Source organism: Nymphalis io, chromosome 16, assembly GCF_905147045.1.
Source record: "Nymphalis io chromosome 16, ilAglIoxx1.1, whole genome shotgun sequence".
Taxonomy (NCBI): domain Eukaryota; kingdom Metazoa; phylum Arthropoda; class Insecta; order Lepidoptera; family Nymphalidae; genus Nymphalis; species Nymphalis io.
In genome coordinates this window covers 5,958,964-5,977,380 of record NC_065903.1, presented here as the reverse complement: position 1 = coordinate 5,977,380, position 18,417 = coordinate 5,958,964, and the positions used below count along the sequence as shown (strand labels likewise).

Below are 18,417 nucleotides of genomic sequence, written 5' to 3'. Positions count from 1 at the left end.
GTTTGACGCTATAAATATCTACCCTCGTCAATCCCGATTTAAACAAGCCCAATGTCAATACCTTAATTCCCTAAATATTTTCAGAGAAACAAGAATATAAAGGTGATATAAAGATATACTAATTTCATGTTAGCTTTGTCTTTTTTATTTTTAGCGTAACTGTATCAAAGGAGGTTTTAATGTTCCACAGGACAGGAAATATGTGCATCTGGTTTATTTATAATAGAAATACTGTAAAATATTGTACAATTGAAGTAAGGGTTTCAAAAAAACCTTAACCATGAATAATGAGGTAACATACAATTGTATGGACGGTAGTAAGAAATCCGAACTGCTGCTACTCGAACACGTTCAACGTACTTCAACCTCCTAACTCGGTCGTTTAAGACAATGCCAGGAGGAAAGCTTTCATATTTTTAGATCGATAACCTCTTGTTTCTAAGCGAGCCGTTGACACATGAATGGGTGGAGCGTGGCGTCGGTTTCCCTCATGAATTCCATTATCGGCTTTTCACAAAGCTATTGTGTTGGGATGATATCTTCCAAAGATTTAAAAATATATATCACATATTCTTATTAAATCTAACACGTGTCATCCTATTTTGTTTCTTTTGCCTTAACTTTGAAAATAATAATAATAAAAGTAACCAGTAAAATAAATTGGAACGATGTAAAATGTTTTAAATTTAAATTAATAAGCAAGCGCAAACAAGATTTCGACATTTACATAGCTGGAGAGATTTCAGCAAAGGACTGTATTTAATTTTGGAACATGAAATTAATATGAAAATTTTACTATTCTCAGGTACTCTCTATAACTCCAACCACTCGAGTAAGTATGCAAGCGGTTACAATTGGAATGTTAATGGTCGAAACAATTATATTGGGTATGTCTCCTTCAAGATAGAGTACAATTATGGAATTTCTCTTGGTCACGACACCAATGACGGACAATAACAAAGCGCTCTTTTTACATAAGACGAATAATAAATAAGTTTTGACAATTGTATTAGGTTAGTTTGAAAGTGATCGCATGTGTTAACCACATTGCGTGCAATTTAATCCTTTGCAATACTCGTAAATACCTTATTTAACGAGCATTCGTGAATGGAAGTACATAATGGAGTCTGGTCTCGTCGACCACACGAGTGTGGACGTGACTCTTAGAGTATGCAACTGAATGTTAATTAATTTTACGATTACCAGCGAACGTTACATCGACCTTTCGAGTTTTTGTGCAAAATAAACATAATAATAGACGTGTTATTATTGTAAATAAGAGAGAATGCTATAAATTTTTTAATCAGTTTTCAATACCAAATTTTATTTAGTGTTTTGAAGCTTGAGTAAAACATCGAACTCTTCGTTTCCAAATTCAAAATTCATAAGAATAAACAATGAGTATTATAAGTTTGTTCATTAACTTTTAATGATATAGTAATACAGGATTATTTATATTTCTTCTCAAACCCACGCCTATGTGAGTGAACGTTCCAACGACAGTTAACTTTTATTAATTACACGTCTTTCCCATAGCAACGTGACTGACACACTAATTAGTCAGGAAAGGCAACTTAATATGGACATCTGTTCATTATTTCGTCCTGTCCATTAGTTTGATCAACGTCAGCATACAGATATTAGATAAAAAAACATCATCAAATTGACATTTAGGTTGCATATAATATAAGTTATTCCTTATATGTAAATCTTAGTTTTATACCTATCATATAAATCTTAGTTTTATATTGACTTGCAACACTACGTACAAATACGGTTTTATTTGTACGTATTTAACGTACGTTGTGAGCTTTTGTATGTACAAAAATATAACGTATCTTCAACATATACACTTTTCCAGCAATATTGTGTAATGTTGAGTAAAAAAACAAAGATTATATAAAGTTCAATTTTATGATTGAAATATGATGTAATTATTATTATTTAAATATATTTTGTTTTATATGCGTGATTATTCATTTAAAAATTACCTTAATAAAATGTTTAGATTATTGAAACTGACAATCTTAGGAAAGGATACGTCAAATCGAGCTGTCAAGTTCACGTTTTGTTTCTCGAGCACTTCTGACTCGAGATGTCTTAGCTGATGGACACATCATTCGTATATATTTTTTTGCCAATAATTAACAAATGTTAACAAATTTATTTTATTAAAATGTTGACTGTTGAAATTTTCTTTGCTTGATTTTATTGTTTTTCAATCTTAGTCGTTTTGATAACATTTTCTGAATAATTATACACATATTTACTCGTACATCACTTTGGCCTCATTTAGATTTCTTATATTGAGAATAACAACGTACGTTGAACACCCATCTACTTAACTTACTACCTGATTTAAGTAATGTTGTGTCAAACATGTTCCTTTGTTAAACAAATGACAAAACGTTAACTTAACACAGGTAAATGATAATATCTGTATGTTTTTCTTCTTAACGATCAAATTAACGACGTTTGAGTCAGAGCTTTCGTAGAATATTATATGAGATTATATAGGAAAACGTAGGTTTAAGATCTTTCCTTGATAAATTTTATTACACTTTCCAAAAATTACATCAAACCTTTATTACACTTTTACCCTCCCATAATCTATCGAGATGATTATATAAAACAGACTATAATCAAATAAAAGTTCTAGAACCAATAAATAAGAACGGACGTGTATGAGGTAAAGGTAGCGAATAGAAAGTTGTAAATTGAAAAACAATTATCGCCTTGTTTTTCGATATGTTTCGCAAGATAATAGATTATATAAGTAGTTATGTTACAAGGTATTATCTGATAAGTCGAAAGAGAAGATATATATATTTCTAGTGTATCATACACTAGAAATTGCCTATGAGTTCCGCTCGCGGAAAATCATTTAACGTTCCCAAAGGCATATTTTATGACTGAAATAAATATTATTTTATATACTCTTTCCTTTCCAATTGTTACGTCCTCCATAAAATCGAACATTGAAAGTAAATAAAGAAATAAATAAACACACACGATCAGTATTCAAGTTATTTTTTCTTAGCAGACAATATCAAAATAATATTGTAATCTACATCACATTTTCTTATTCTTTAGTTTCTTGTAGAATTATATTTAAATATTATTCCAAATAAATGTATAAAGGCAGATACGTTATAATAGAATTAGGTAATAAAAAAGCCAAATGTGATATAAAAATTCCAAACAAAATCTTAGATTTAAGTGTACATATCAAATATTTATAAGCATGCATTGTAATGGATATCCTGTCTGGATGTCCCCTTTGTTTGTCCTTTGTTCTTACGTAAACTTGGTGTGTATATTTAGCCTTTAAAATTGCTAAAAATATTTTATCCAATGGTTCATATAGTTTGCAATGTTCATAATAAAAAGGTTTTATAGTGTGACCTCTTGGCGAAATTTGGCGCAGTTCGGCCGAATTTATTACGAAGCCCAAATTCACAAGGGCTCTCGACTATCAAAGGCTACTATCGAGTTTAATTTTAGGTGAATTTTCAATTTTGATGAAAATTCAATTTACACGATGATTGGTACTCAAATGAATAATAAAAGCATAAGATATTGTCAGCAAGACTGAATTGCTCTATACATAAAACTCAGAATACATTAATTTTAATTTTGTTTTATTAGTAACAATTTTTTTTTCATCTTGTGTATTAGAAACGTAATAAATAAATAAAAATTTAATAAGATTGCAGGTTAAGCGGTTAGACCTGACCGTTGGCATTGATCGGTCAGTTAGGTCCTTTTAGTATTGCGATTAGTTAAACCAAAGTATGTTTCCGCGCATAGAAGGTAAGTTATAACCTACTGACACCAAAAATACTTTTAGTTGGCTCAAGCTAGCGGCGCTCTTGGTTATAGTAGGTTTATACAAAAGATTATTTCGGTCACCTGTGCATATAAAAAAGAATTTTACAGGTCATCATATTAATATAAAAAATGTTGGTTTATCTGTTTGAGATTTTCACACACACACACACACACAATTTTTTATGTATTATGTAGTTTTTATGTGGAGAAAGATTTTATATTATTAACTTTGTTGTTAGTCGCTGCTAGATGTGCAATATATCATTCAGCGTTCTTATATATAAATGCGAATGCAAATTGTTGTTTGTTTGTTTGTTACGCTTTCACGTCTGAAATACTCAACCGATTATCATGTATTTATTTTGTATATACGTTGTAACGAGTACAGAAAAGTACATAGAGTACCTAATACTGCCCCCTCACGCGCGGAGGGAAACTGGTAGTATATATGTATATGTGCAAATGGCAGTCAATGATGGCCGCGGTGTTTTAAATTTTATATAAAAACAAACTTTTCATCCCAAATGATGGACGGGCTCCTATTAAAAATATTTTGTATAGGGAATAAATGTAATGTAAATGTAATGGACATCATTTAATTATTTTTTTTTTAAACATATTTGTAAATAAATTTTAAATTCCGCCTACCGCTGTGCCCGATACGTGACCAATTGAGCTAATACTGTTAACTGCTTTATTGTATTGTGGCAAATTTACAGTTGCCTGATAACTGTGTCAAAGTATATTAACTTTTTTTTTAATTATGTAAATCCATATGGACTACAATACAAAGCTATTTTGTAAAAAATAAATCATTTATGTAATTTAGTTGGCATTTATTTTTTAAAAAAATGTATTGAAGCTTATATTGTATATACTTTATTCTATTTGATCATTTACGGTTGCCTGATAATTGTTATACTAAATGAACCAGAGTGCTTGCTTGGGTTTGAATCTGGGGTCTTTCGTTTCGATTCACGTTATCCAGCTATTGGGTCATCTTGTTTTTTACTTTTTATAATAGTTGTATATTTGTATATATGCTAGATTATGATTCATTACATGATTTACTCGGGTAGGATTTTAAAAGGTGATATCTTAAAGCGATATTTTTTCCTAGAGGTCATACATTAAATATGAATTTTTCCTGTTGATTCTTCTGACACAGACGCTATCCACGCTAAACACAACTTATTACCTTTTTTTTTACTTAATATTTATTATTCTATAAGAAATCTGCATATAATGTCACTGACGTCACTCACTCGTACGGTTCGTTTCGTACGAGTGAACATGATTCGCTGGTATCTAAAAATACATTTTCGACATTGATGTATTAAATGAAATAAATACGAAATAAAGGTGAGCGGAACCATTAGCAAATTTAATGGAAAAGATTTTAGCATAAAGTAAACGAATATAGATTATTTTATTAACATATATAATTGTATTTTGTTTTGTGGAAGTTTAACTACCGCGGTTCTTCTCGTTGGAATCTACATACTGAAGCAGTAAATTAAATTCAACGACTCAATTGATTCAAAAAGGGTCGGTGGAGCGAGGAATGTATGTGTATTGCAATGTAACAATTATTTCGTCTTTAAATATAAAATGTTTTTTCACTTTACTAACGGTAAAATCAATGAATTAATATTTTGGGTCTTTATGCCGAATTATTATCAATATTAAAATATACATTAAAGTAAACGCTTATTAGTTTTAAATCTATAAATATACATATAAATACACTAAAATCTTTGAGAAATTGAAAATGATAACGGTTTTTAAATTTAAACGGTTAATTAGTTTCATTGCTTCCAAAGGGTTACTTGATTGGTTTTCATGCAAAATTATATCAAATAACTATTTTAATAATTAAATTCGAAAGCATTAGAAAACGAATGCAACTTGTCTGAGCCCTGTATTGTATGCATGCATCTATAAAAAGTTAACCAAAATATTTAATTTAAAATATTTAAGTATTTTTACATGAGAAATTAATGAAAAATAAGTTTTCACAGCGTGATTGTACTTATTAACGTTATAAAATGCTAGATTTTAAAATGTTTCTTTATATATATTATACCAATAGTTTGAGCTGTGCTGGGGTTAGCACCTTGAAAAATTGGATGCATTTGCAAAAAGAACACTTTCACACAGTAGGCGATATTTAAAAATTTAACCCCTAAGGAAATTCCTTCATTTTGAAAGAAAGAGCAATGGAAATTGGTATTTAGCAATTCTGAGTTAAGACGCACGCGAGCGAAACCGTGTATAAAGCGCTAGCCAGTTATACAATACGTCTGTTTTTAATGAGTATGCAAGTTCGTTCGTTCGTGAATATTTGCTCATCATGTATTAAGTTTCAGTTTCGTTGCTGTCTGTTGATTAGTGAAATTTAATTTAACGAGTAACTCAATCGCCCACACAGCGTTACTGAGGTAGAGTATACAATTTATTCGGATATATAAATTCGATGACTATATATTATATAAATTTAACACGATTCAGGGACCGACTATGAATACAAAATTAGCTTTTTAAAATAAAACAAAATCGGTATATATTTAAGTATATAATTAATCTGTGCGTGTGCATTTCACTGAACACCTTCTAAATGGCTGGACCGATTTTGATAAAAAATGTGTGTTTCAAGTGGTTTAAAGTGAACTAGGTAGTTTTGAACAAAAAAAAAACTTATTGCACCTCTACGCAGTTAGGACGGGAAGCTAGTATATTTATGAAATGACACGAAAAAAATATTTGACGTCACACTATAAACTAAAGAATATATATGTATATATTAACTCATGTAATAACTCATGTGAGCTATCAATAACCATATGAAAAATAAATAAAATTTATAAGCAGTGAAAATTTGCCTGACGCACCATCACATTATCATGTTAATATGTATGATCTATCGAAGCGACATTACAAGTAGCTCTTATAATGGTATGCCTTATAATAAAGAAGCGTGGGCTACTGCGTAGGAACACGGCCTAATTATATAAGTAATTTTTCGTCCGGTTACGGTTTAGATGGTCACTTTAAATATGTATCATGTAACAGACGTTCAATTTATAAACATGTCTATCATTATTACGTCGCCTTATTAAATATATTTACTGCTAAATAGAAATAGATTTTAAAAGAAAGATAAATAGTATCGTTCACGTATATTTATGGGTTTTAAATAGGATATTAATTTCGATAAAAAAGAGCGCGTTGGAACTCAGTTCACGTGAGTCAAACAAAATCGAAAAATTTAATTTGGAAATAAAAAAGTTTATATATGTAAATCTTTACTTCAATGAAATAGAAGTGTTTAATGTTAGTGAATACTGGTGGTAGAGTTCTGTTCACTGGTGGTAGAGTTTTATGCAAGCTCGTCTAGGTAGGTACCACCCACTAATCAGATATTCTACCGCAAAACAGCAATACTTGGTATTGTTGTGTTCCGGTTTGAAGGGTGAGTGAGCCAGTGTAATTACAGGCACAAGGGAGATAACATCTTAGTTCCCAAGGTTGGTGGCGCATTGGTTATGGAAGCGATGGTTAACATTTCTTACAATACTAATGTCTATGGGCGTTGGTGACCACTTATCATCAGGTGGCCCATATGCTCGTCCGCCTTCTTATTCTATAATTTTAAACAGAAAGGTTTCTTTTAAAGATCTTTTACAAAATGATAACAGATCGCTAGAAGCGATAAGTTCAATTTTTTTTTGGGTGCACTTTGTATCACTGATAGTTTTTTAAATACTGCTGTAGTCTTAGTTACACTGTCCCAGAGCGAGTTTGTACGTCGGTTACCGATTGACTACGATTTGAAGAATACACTTAAATCTTTGAGAAATTTAAAATGATAACGGTTTTTAAATTTAAACGATTAATTAGTTTATCATTGCTTCCAAAGGGTTACTTGATAGGTTTTCATGCAAAATTATGTCAAATACCTATTTTGATAATTAAATTCGAAAGCATAAGAAAACGAATGCAACTTGTCTGAGCCCTGTATTGTATGCATGCAACTTTAAAAGTTAATCGAAAATATTTAAAATAATTAAGTTATTTTTACATGAGAAATTAATGAAAAATAAGTTTTCACAGCGTGATTGTACTTATTAACGGTATAAAATGCTAGATTTTAAAATGTTCCGTTACACAAAAACGAATCATTTGACGCAAGTAAATACACTTACTCGAATACGAAAATAGCGATAACGAAAATAGACATAATACTGTTAAACTTGTATTTTATATTTAATGTTTCCCTGTAGACTTCGTAGACGTGTCGTCTTTGCGTTTGGTGTATCTTTCTATAATTTTTGAGTTTTGGTTGTTCATGTGCCTGCAGACACAATAACAATTAAAATTTTTGGATTACAATTATTATTTTTTGTGTTTTGTCTTCATTTTATTTTGTCAGTTGTCTTCCTCGTTGATGACAATTGATCTTTGTGGGATAGGATAGTATCCGTGATGATGTCATCGTCATTGTGAGGTTACCGTGCCCATCACCAGTTATAATTCTTGAAAATTATTTAAATAGAAGAAAAAGTAATAAAGAGTATGTGATATAACGAAATAATTACAATTTCAGAAAAGTAAATAATATATATACAAAGAAAAAAAACTTACTATTTCGGTAGCCTTGTGTTTATCATCAGAAAAACCTTGCAGGTAGACCGAATCAGAAGTGTGAAGAACACTTTTAATGTTTGCATCATAATGTATTTTATAAATAACAAATTCAAAGTAAATTAGATTAAGGTCACAGATATCGTTATTCTTCGACATCGTAAACGAGCACCGCCAACGGTTATGTTATTTTGAGTAACTAAGAAAGCTCGATCTTACTTATAAACTTTGTTTAATAGAACACTGGTTACTCTCTTTTTGTCATCATTTATTTGACATTCGAAAAAAGCATATACATATAAAACATAACATAATTTAATCGCTAAACAACATTGCAAAGCCGATAATTTTTAATACTCTTTAAACTTATTTCTATATTATGCTGTGGACTGACAGCTGAAATTGTAAAGTTATGGTTTTTTTTTAATATTTTACTATAATATAGTCACTACGGTGAAGAATCAATCAATTCGAAATTTAAAACCCGTTTTCTTTTTAAAGTTAGTTTTTAAGTTAATATTCCAAAAATATTCCTTGAAGAATACATTAACGTTTGCTTAAATTTATTACTTTTTAAGTTAAGATAATAATTAAGGTGACGGATAATGGACTGCGTTGATGAATCACGGGTTCTCTGGAATTTCCAACCACAATGCAGTCTTTGGGATTACATTCAAAATTGGGATGATTCAAGAATAATATATCGTTATTAGTACAAAAGGTAGTATGTTAAAATTTTGAACGTTAATAGAGATTATTTAAAAGAATAACCTTATATTTCATTAGTGTAATATTTATATATTTTCGTAGTTAAACTAATGTTAAATAAGTCGTAACTTATAATGTAACTTGTACAACATTAAATTCTTAACAAACAACATTTTATTGCAGTTTTTAAAAATACTAAATTATTACATAAAGTATGTGCATATAGATTGAAATGATATTTTCAATAGTTTTAGTTTTGTTCATATACATGATTCTGCAGACAAGGCAAATAACATCAACATTAATCTTTCAAAATGTCAAACGATTAAAATACTAACGAAATAATAAAATGCATAACCTTTGCTCGTTAACAGTGAGTAGTTATATACAAGTATATATTTATGTAGAATTGATGACACATTGTTCTTGTTATTACTGAAATAAGATAAATGTTACTAAGTCGATATAAAGGAAATGTTTAAATACATAAAGCATAAAAAGATGAAAGATAATTGAGTTCGTTCAACAGAGATAATGTGTTTAATATAATTATACCACAATGTACAAAGACTGATCATCTTATATCATTTGACGATATCATCCATTCGTATGGATTTTTTTGTATTGTTTTCTATAAAAAGTTGTTTATAGTTAGGTCTACAATAACAGCTTTTTTATAAAGATTGTAAAGCGGTGTTTAGCTAAACATTGATTTCTCTCTTTCTGTCATTATTGATTTGACATTCGAAAAAAGAAGACACAGTATAATCAGCAATTAACTAATATTTATAAGTAAAGTCGCTATTGTTTGAATCTTACACTATAGTGCCTCATAGCTAAGGATTATTCTGTAACAATAAATTCAAAACTTGGGTAAGTTCCTATAGAAATGGCTGATTTATTTCATTGTTAATTCACAACACGGAACGTTTCACAACACGGTATCTTTAACGAAGGCAAATAATACAATGTAGTTTAAATTAAATAATTACGCAACCATTTATGGAATATTATGAAAATCGATGACTTCATAGAAATTATTTCGTAACTCATTCGACACTTTCTCACAACTCGGAAGAGGATATTGATACGTTACCGTTTCTTCAAGTTTCCAGTCATTGTAGAAAGCAAGCATCGACTATAAAGACAATAGAATAACGTCGAGGTTACTGTTGTGAGTGCCTTGTATGAAAGTGTAGCGAGCGAATTAACAGCCTGCTTCATGAGAGCTATAATTGTACATCGCATAATCAATTGCTTATTTGATCGCATTTTCCTTTCACATAACTATCATTAAAGTCATTGTACAGTTTTTAATGAGAATAATATCGTTTGTTATATTGGTAAGATGGATTTAGGTTTTGGAAGTTGTCCTGTATATTCCTCCCTTTTTATATGATAATCCGCTATGTTTGAATGTACTTTATATTTTATTTTTTAATCTTTGAATCAGAATTGACTCAGAAATTTAAGCTTTAAAAAGTCTAGGGAAAACCCAATCTATTTGAATTTCAGTTAACGTCAAAATTTCAGCACCTCTAAAATTTTACCATCTTAAGGCCAGGTTTTAATTGTTAGTAAAATTAAGACATTATAAATTTTTTGCATGATTTTTTAATTTCACATCTTGAATTTGCAGTGAGCCTGCGGGCAGGTGGCGAAACTGGTTGTTCCCTCCTCTTTGCGGTCAGGTGTGTTTAGCAATTGCGCTTCCAGACTTCTTACACAAAGGATTGTTGAGTGGGGACTTTTGTATAGGAGGGAAATAAATCTCACAAACATTTAGGGTAGTATCCATAACAATAAATTTTAACAAGCCTTAAGGTAGGTCTTTATTTAACGAATCGTTATTGTACGTCAATTACCTATCATTTTTATAGATATGAGCAACGATTCTTTTCTCGTTCCTGTACGTTACATAGATGAGACACAACTTTGAATAAAACGTTTTTTATATAATATATATGTATAAAAAAACGATCATTCTATCATCCGTAAAGAAAACGTATACGTAATACGTTTTTTGAATATAGATTTTATCACAATCAGATAAAAAATATTTCATTACCGTTAGTGTAACATGTAACAAACAATTACGCGCTATTACGTTACCTTATCAATATTATTTTATAATTTTACATATTAAATGTATATAATTCAAGATCAACATATTATTAGGTCCTACATATGAAATTAGCGTTTTGTCGTACTGACCACTTTGATCTGAAATATCTCCTCTTTGGTTAAGAATTCCAAATTCAAATTTATAGATTCATGTAGCTGGTACATTTTGAGTTATGAAAACAGTCATTCATTTGTTTTTTCCTCATTATTTTTTTCTTTGGCGTCGCTTATTATCGCACAATGGAAAACATGAAATATCGGTATATTTACGAGTACGAGTTCTACCGTGGCAGTACCGTACCAGTGCTGTAGAAACAGCTCGAAGGATTAATGATGTGTACGGCGCTGGTGTCGCAAAATAAAGCACGGTACAATTTTGGTTTCAACGTTTCGTTCTGGAAATTTCGACCTTCAGAACCAACCCCGTGGACGGCCGGAGAGCAAAGTCGAAAATGAAGAATTAAAGGCTATTGTGGAAGCGGATCTATCACAAAGCACTTCAGAGATAGCTGCAGGCTTCGGGGTAAGTGATAAAACTGTATTAATCCACTTGAAGCAAATCGGGAAAGTAAAAAAACTTGAACGATGAATTGAGTGAACCGAACTTGCAAACACGCGTCGACTGGCACAACAAACAACCACTAAGTTAGATGAGTTACAATTGGAATGTCTACGACATCCACCGTATTCCCCGGACCTTGCTCCAACAAATTACCATTTTTTCTGGAATTTGGACAACTTCTTACAAGGAAAAAAATTCAACTCCGATGCGGCAGTCCAAACCGCCTTCAAAGAGTTTATTGATTCTCGCTCCCATGGTTTTTTTTAGTAAAGGGATCAATGAACTACCTATGACATTGCAAAAGTGCATAGATAACAACGGTGCATACTTTGATTAATTAAATTAATTTTACAAAAAAAAAAAGACTTTATATTTCTCCCGTACAAAACGCCAATTTCATATGTAGGGACCTAATAGATTAATATATACATAGGCATATCAATTTAATACAATTACGTTAATAATAGTTTTATCGATTAATTAATGTGCCTAATATGCTTCGATCACTAATAAAAACCTAATATGTTTAATTAAGCTTTATTGCATGGCAGCTCACATATATTATTAGATAGCTATGTCATAACCTTAACCTTTTCGATTTCTACCTGCAATATGTTGGGATTACAATGCCATTGTTCGAGTTATATATCAAGAGGGTCTTCTTCTATACTTAAATAAAACTGATCTTAAGACATATATGTACTAATTAAGTACACAATTTTGTTTTTAAAATTATCTATCTTCTTGGTGGTAGAGCTTTGTGCAAGCCCGTCTGGGTACCAACTAGGTACCACCCATTCATCACATATTGTACCGCAAGACGCTAATACTTAGTATTGTTGTGTTCAGGTTTGAAGGGTGAGTGAGCCAGTGTAAATATAAGCAGAAGGGACCTGGCATCTTAGTGTAAAAGGTATTGGCACATTGAAGATGCTATAGTTGGGTAATATTTCTTACAGTGCCAATATGGTAAGACAGCGATAGTTAGTGGACCACCATTTGGTACTTGTCATTTGCCTAATGCCTAAAATATATAGATATTTTAAATAAAAAAATAATTAAAAAATAAAGTTATTTCTTCTTTCCTTATAAATATAATATATAATAAAATAATAATCAATAATGTTTTGATTGAACTATATACATTAAAACATTTTTATTAATTACGTAATTTTTAATATAATTACAACCGTATCATATTATATCATTACCGTATTACATTTGTTAACTGATGATGACGTAGACTTTTATCATAGTGTATGAAATGCGCCGTGTTTAATTAATTACTCATATAAAATGTCCATATAGATTGTGATTTAATACGTTAGAAATATATTAATTAAAATATTTAATGAGTTTGTACAGTAAATTGTGCATTGTACAGAGCAAAATTTACCGCATTTGACTATAAATTCTGATAATTTTAGTTAAATAAATGGATATTGTAAACAATTTTTCAAACAGTAATATTAATTTGTCGAGAAATATAATGTTGCAGACAACCTTTTAGTTTCGACGTCATTATTATTTTTCGACATATTACGTAATCATACAAGTTTCATCGCATTGAAATAATTCAAGTTAAATCCGGTTTGGATTGCGGTTTAAGGGATTATCAGCTATTGATTACTCGCAAGTTCTCATTAGGCGACATTCAACTATTTGTCATAGGGGTTGTTAAAACTGACAGACAAATTTGAGGGCAATTAGTTTTACTTGAATGCCTCTCAATAGATTCAAGAACTAACGAAGTATGGTTTTTTTATATTAATTCATATTCAGTATTATTCCATTCATTTTATATTCGTTAATTGTTATTAAGTCATGTTTACCGTGTTTACGTGGTATTTTGCTTAGTAATAATATTAACCTCACTCTTGGCCAAGTTTGAAGAAATCAATTTTTATTATAACTGATGAAATGTTTTTTTTAATAATAATACACAGTTACGCTTTTTTTTCATAATTTTTTCTCACAACTGGTTAGAGCTACCTCATTAGCATTCGACCAGTCGTATAAACATATTTTTTATACAATATGATGATTTATTCTTGATTTTTTTACTTGTATTTACAAGGTCATTGGAAAAGAGGTCACGTAAAGTTGACCTGGAAAAGAAAATTGAGGAAAACATCATGGAAGTGGAGGGAAATGTCGGGCTTGCAGTTTGTAGTGGGCGGATGATGTTATTTTTGTATCTTGTTGAAAAGCTACTACTTTAAAACTGTCGCACTAAATGCAATCTCATTATAAAACGGGAGTTAAAAAAAGTGAAAAGATAATAAATAATTTTAAAATATGCCGCTATTATTCATATTCGTGGAAATGTTTTGTATTAAAGGAAAAACATCTTTGTGAAATCATCAGTGGTGACAATAATCAATATTTGTTTAAAATGATTAATCATAACATTGCGTTTATGTATATTTTCTGCGGTGACTTACCTACCCAAGTTTATTTTAAGGAAGAATTATATTATTTTTAGAACGAATATGTATTTGTTTTTAAGGCATTAGCAAATTATAATTCTCTGATTCAGGTCCTTTTGTTTACTTACCGTAACGGGACGACAGTTTCCAGTGATCCCGGTTGGACCAATCAATATTCAACCGTGTTATAAACCGCACGGCAAGAGCACTTCGCAGCTTGGAGTTGGGTATCCACTTGGTTATTGATTTGCATGCTATTATTAACAGCAAAGATCACTGCACATTTACGGTTCAACAACAAAACACAAACTGTCCTTTATGAATGGGACGATCAGAGTTTCACTTGTCAATAAGCCACCGTCTACTTATCCGCGTAGATAAGAACTTTATTGTCGTTGCACAATTCAGCAATATCTAAACAAATAATGCAGGCTTCGTATTACACTCAAATTTCGCATTGATTACATTCGGATGGAATAAAACAATGGTGTACACTGCCAAAACAATACAATGAAGCGAGGCGTGCACCGCACGTGCCGCCTCGCCCGCGGACACCTCCGTACTGAGCGCTCGCGGGCGGGAGACGGGAGACGAGCGGCGAGTGCGGCGGACCGAGTTGAGTAAAGATTGCCGTTCGGGTGCATTCGCAAGCAACCCGATGATTTTGGCCGTCCGAGCAAGGTAACCACTATGGTTTTATTTTTAAGTCGTTGGCCGTTGCATATCAATGCACTGGATGTATACCTGGGCTTGATATGAAATCACGTGTAGATACAACAATACAATGTTATTAAGTAGTATTGCATTTTCAAAAATTATACCTAATTTAAATTATAAAATAAATAATAAATTGAAATTAGGAAGGTTTCATTAATAATTAGTGAAATTTATTAGGAAATATGAAGGGTATTTTATAAAATTAGTAGTAGACATGTTTGTTATATAGAGACAAAAAAGCCCCCTTTTTGTTTGGTCAAAACAAGTAGTCGGTAGTAAGTTGTGGTATTCTTGACGTTATCTTTACTGTCTCGCCTTGCTGACGTCTTTCCTATCTGTAATGGCGACGGATGTTACAATCGGTTTCTTTGTAGAAATGGTAAAATATTATCTGTTATTTAAGTTTTCTTTTATTTCCTATTTCATCGATGCGTCAGAGCCTGTGTTAACATACTTTAAACATTTGAAACATCGCATAAAACTCCACGAAAATTAATTTTTTCATTTAATAATTTTCGTTTTAGACATATAATTTGAAATTAGAAACGAACATTCTGCTCTGCCACTTCATTATTTTCTGTCGTAAATTCTGCTTTTAATGTCGTCTTCCTGAAGAGATAAGGTCAATGTCTTAACACATGTGCCCACAAAAGGGCCCGCTCGGCTATGATCCCAGGAAACCAGAACTTCTATTCAAATAACGAGTTCATTATAACCTGGATTTGCTAACATAATATATTATAACTAACTTCACCTTATAAATTATTTCTATTGACGCCATTAAAAATATTTATGACTATCTAGAATACGAAACGAGACTCACTCAATGCTTGCCCAAGGCCAAAATAGATGTAAAGTTTATTCATTTGGTTTAACCAAGAAAACATTCCTAAGTGCCAAAGACGCTGATGTATATTATTCTTTAAAAGCAACGCGCACACTTGCAGAGACAATCTTCAGACAAACTTGATCATCAATCTTATGAGAAATAAACCAGGAAGTAAATTGGATACTTTCGGAGTGATATTAGCAGTTTGAGCCGGCACACAGAGAAGTTTATCTTTACAAGGGTAATATAAAACTCTTAGTACCTTGGCGAACGAGCTTCAATCGATGGTTAGTTATAATTTTTTTTGTAGAACGTAACGTTTTTTCGTAACGTAACGTTTAATCGTTACAGCCATTTCCGAGATATACGAAATATACGCATATACCAGAATTACGTGTTTAATTTTATAACAGTAGGTATATTTTATGTATGTTATAATTGATGGTATTAACACTGGAATTAGTAATAGTGATCATCATATTATGAACATCGACTCATATTTTTTAAGTAAATCCTTTATCTGTTTTAAGAGTAGATAACTTATACATTGTTACATATAGACATTCAAAATATGTCATCCCCGAGTGACAGAAGTCTCTCTGTATTGTAGTTTGTATAACGAATGAATGATTCTATTTTATTTTTACTTACAATGTGCATAGAGTTAAAATGTATAATATTTTTGTCAGTTCCTTTAACGGTACAAAATGTCTTAATGACTATACATTTCACAAACATGTATGTATGTATCATGTATGTACAATATTTTCTGAAGAATATTCTTTGACGCAAGTGTGCAATTCTTCTTATGCAGGGTTGAGTAATCTCTACATTACATAGGGGAGACAGACTTACAGGTTTACCAAATATATGTTTTTTATTATATATGTATATACTAAGTTTTTAAATGAGTAATTATCATTTTTAACTAAATTGGCTTATGAAATATCTAATATTATCTTGCCACTTCCACGGGGATCAGTTTTAGGTCCTTTTCTATTTTGAGTATGTATAAATTATCTTCCTTTATAATATTGATACGGCTCGGCTTGTATATTTTGGTTATTTTCATAATATAGTCTTATGGAATACTATATTCGGGTAATGTTATAGATATTGAAAAAGTTTTCATTTTACAAAATAGAGCTTCATAAATAGACCATTTATAATCTTGGAGCTCGGGACCCCCTTCGGAATTATTTTTTACAAAATAGGTTTATTGTTGTAGTGGTAGTTGCGTCACAATATATTTACATCAGTATTGATAATTTTAAGAGAATCAGTGAAAATCACTGTATAGACGAGAATTAAGGATAAGCTTATTACGCGAAGTTTATGACTACGTAAAGTCATTAGTCTTTCCAGGGGCAAGGTATTTGTTTCTATAATAAAATTACGAAGATATTTTATATATTTATTACTTTCTTCTCGGAAGAATCTACATTCTGAACCGGTGGTGATTTTATATTAAATAAAATACTATAAAATACGTTTCAAAAGTGCTTATAAAAGCCAATTTAAAAATATAGTATACTAAATATTATAAATAAATTGCAATATCAGGCAAAATTACTTTGACTATTTACTTTAAAATAACATATTTTTGTGTAGGAACTATTGTTATGAATATAGCTACAATAAGAATTATATTATTTTCAAAACAATATAATAAAAAAAACAACTTTTACGTTTCCGTTAGGGCTTAGGCAAAAAACAAAGTTGTTGTCACAAAACTCCCCTTAAAAGTTATTTCTGTTATATCGATATCTTTTTCAAGCTAATACCAGACGAGGGTGTAACTAAATCGTTAAATCATTGGGTTTCTTTATCGATGAAACCGTGGGCGAAGCTCCATGTTACAAAGTGCTTTTCCAGTGATCATATGATAATATGAGTAAAATTTTATTCTACAAATAATTAGCACCGAATTTTTTTTTTTTTTTTTGCATTTGTTTTGTTCACACGGAGTTTTATGGGTATCATGTTCATATAACCTCTATCTAACTATGGGACATAATATAAAAATAAATCTAACGATCGAATACCATAGTTAGAAAACTTTTAGTCAGTTCGTCTCTAATATAAAGGTATAACTTTTAACGACGACACAGTTAATACTTTAGAAGTTTTTTGCTCTTTCATACCTTTTATAAAGATACAAAGTTATTTTATTTATTTTGATATACTATATAAATATACATTTTTTTTCATTGGAACTATTGTAAATGCACTGGTTCACTCATCCTCACAAATGAAATACAGCATCAAAGTTATGTTTAGTAGCGTGCACAAAGCGAGCGCACACCATATTATTTTTAATTACCTTCGTTTTTAATTCTGCAAATAATTTTCATTCAGTCATTTGATGCTTTAACTTTTAAGGTAAAATAGTGCATCTGAAACAGTTATAATTATCATAAAACACAACAAAAAGTTTCAAGTAGTTAAGTCAATATATGTGGAATGGTACAAGAAAACATCATAAGGAAATATTCCTAAATAGATTACGGCTTGGATGTATATAACATTGACCTGGTGACCTTATTTCTCGGTAATATTTATCGAAAAACGCT

General features: G+C 30.7%; 1 protein-coding gene across 2 annotated transcripts in view; it reads right to left on the bottom strand.

The window, feature by feature from the left end:
* The window catches only part of LOC126774431 (ADP-ribosylation factor-like protein 4C), a 58,427-nt gene extending 43,534 nt beyond the window's left edge, over nucleotides 1-14,893 (bottom strand). For both annotated transcript variants that reach the window (XM_050495958.1, XM_050495959.1), the window contains exon 1: nucleotides 14,427-14,893. The gene's annotated coding sequence lies outside the window, so the exon portion shown is untranslated. The remainder of the gene's footprint in view (nucleotides 1-14,426) is intronic.
* Between the last annotated feature and the right edge of the window lie 3,524 nt (nucleotides 14,894-18,417).